The 1727-nt window shown below is 40.7% G+C and overlaps 1 protein-coding gene across 3 annotated transcripts in view; it reads right to left on the bottom strand.

Annotated features, from left to right (window-relative positions):
* The window catches only part of mlphb (melanophilin b), a 49416-nt gene that overhangs the window by 22293 nt on the left and 25396 nt on the right, over window positions 1–1727 (bottom strand). The gene's annotated exons all lie outside the window — the stretch shown is intronic.

Genomic DNA, 1727 nt, shown 5'->3' with positions numbered 1-1727 from the left:
GGGGGGGGCATTTCAGTAGATTTACCCACTAACATTGTTAAGGAAACACAGTAAGTATGGAAACTAAATGCACACTCCCTGCATTACTACGTTACTTCAAATACTATGTTACTCCTTATAGTGAACTAGTATTCACGTAAAATAAAACAATAAAATGTTTTTTTTTAGTAAAGCACACTGGGTAATAACAAATTCAACACGTGAACTGGTTGCTATGGACTCGTCACTAGGCTCCCTCAGTCATTGTGTATTAGCAGACAGGTCAAGCTGTCGAAGCTCAGCATAATCCAGAAGTCTACTTCTCAGACGTGCGTCAGTGTGGGAGCGTGCGTGGCTGCATGGCAACAGTATGGAACTAGCAAAGCAGTTTTGTGTTTATATGTGTGGGCAAAATTTACGTTGTTTGGGAAATCCCACGGTCTCTACAAAGCTACAGCTCAAATTGTCTGGCCGACTAAACAGGGAGGGACTCATCTGCTAGCGATGGGGGGGGCCGAGACTCAGAGAGCTGTATGGAGCTACATGGAAATATATGCACCAAACAAGCCACTTTAAACATTTTCGGTGTTCATGAAAACAAAAGTTGGGTGCTCCTCCGACCTGGACTAAAAAATGTTGGATGACGATGCCATCAACAAAGAAAAAAAATACATGACCCTCCTCTATTTTCCTCCGGTGGTCCATTCCATAAATACCGAAGGGTCCCTAAGTGTTAGGTGACTAAGAATTTCTTTAGTCAATGACAGCCTTATATTTCTCTATGCACATGCATTTGTGAGCAAACCTAAGAGTCGCATCATGCAGACTAGTCCTCCATTCTGAGTAAGTAATTCCACGTTTTAACCAGCTTTGTAACTAACATTTAACTTTTGTCTTCACAGCAAGATGCAAACGTTACGTCATGCAGCAAAACACTTTTAATGTCCATCTGGCAGATCAGAGCAAACACAGCGAAAGATGGCAAAAGCAAGGAACATTGTGTGTTTTTGATCCCGTCTTTATGAGAGTGTTTATGAGTGAGTTGCATTGCTACGTTCCCTCTTGGATACAGAGGGAGAGGAAGGAGAGACTGGAAACAAGAAAAGCTGCTGCGAGAAGCAAAAGTTCAAGAATGAGTTTCTCAGATGGGCAGATAAAGTGATAAAGTGGAAACATTATGCAGAACAACAACGTTACAGATTAGGCCCATGAACATTACATTAAAGACCTTACTTAACAGTTACTGCACTAGTTCTGGGTCATTTCTAACATGAATTAGACTTACATCACTCAGAAATAATCTGCAGAAAAAATGCACAAATGGAACCAAAACACACTAAATGCAATATAAAATTATAGTACCAGTGGCCTCTAATGATAATGATAAAATAATGGGAATACTTCCCATGAACAACTATCGTTTTAAACCATGTTGTCTCTCCCTCACTGGCTCTGCAGAGGGCTCACACACATCTGGAAACCCATGATGCATCTGTGCGGATTACATTTTTTGACAGTAAAGTGCGTTAATACCATTCAGCCTCGACTGTTAGGGGAGAAGATGGGAATGATTTGAATCAGAATCAGCTTTATTTGCCAGGCATGAGGACACATACGAGGAATTTTTGCTTTGGATCGCATTGCTCACAATGCGCTTATTCAGACAAAACAAACAATAAATACACTCTATAAACAGAAACAATACAGATAGGCTGTAGTGCAATGAAGAGTGCAAAGTATGCAGGAGT

This window comes from Etheostoma spectabile, chromosome 11, assembly GCF_008692095.1.
Source record: "Etheostoma spectabile isolate EspeVRDwgs_2016 chromosome 11, UIUC_Espe_1.0, whole genome shotgun sequence".
NCBI lineage: Eukaryota > Metazoa > Chordata > Actinopteri > Perciformes > Percidae > Etheostoma > Etheostoma spectabile.
This window is presented reverse-complemented; position numbering and strand designations above follow the sequence as displayed.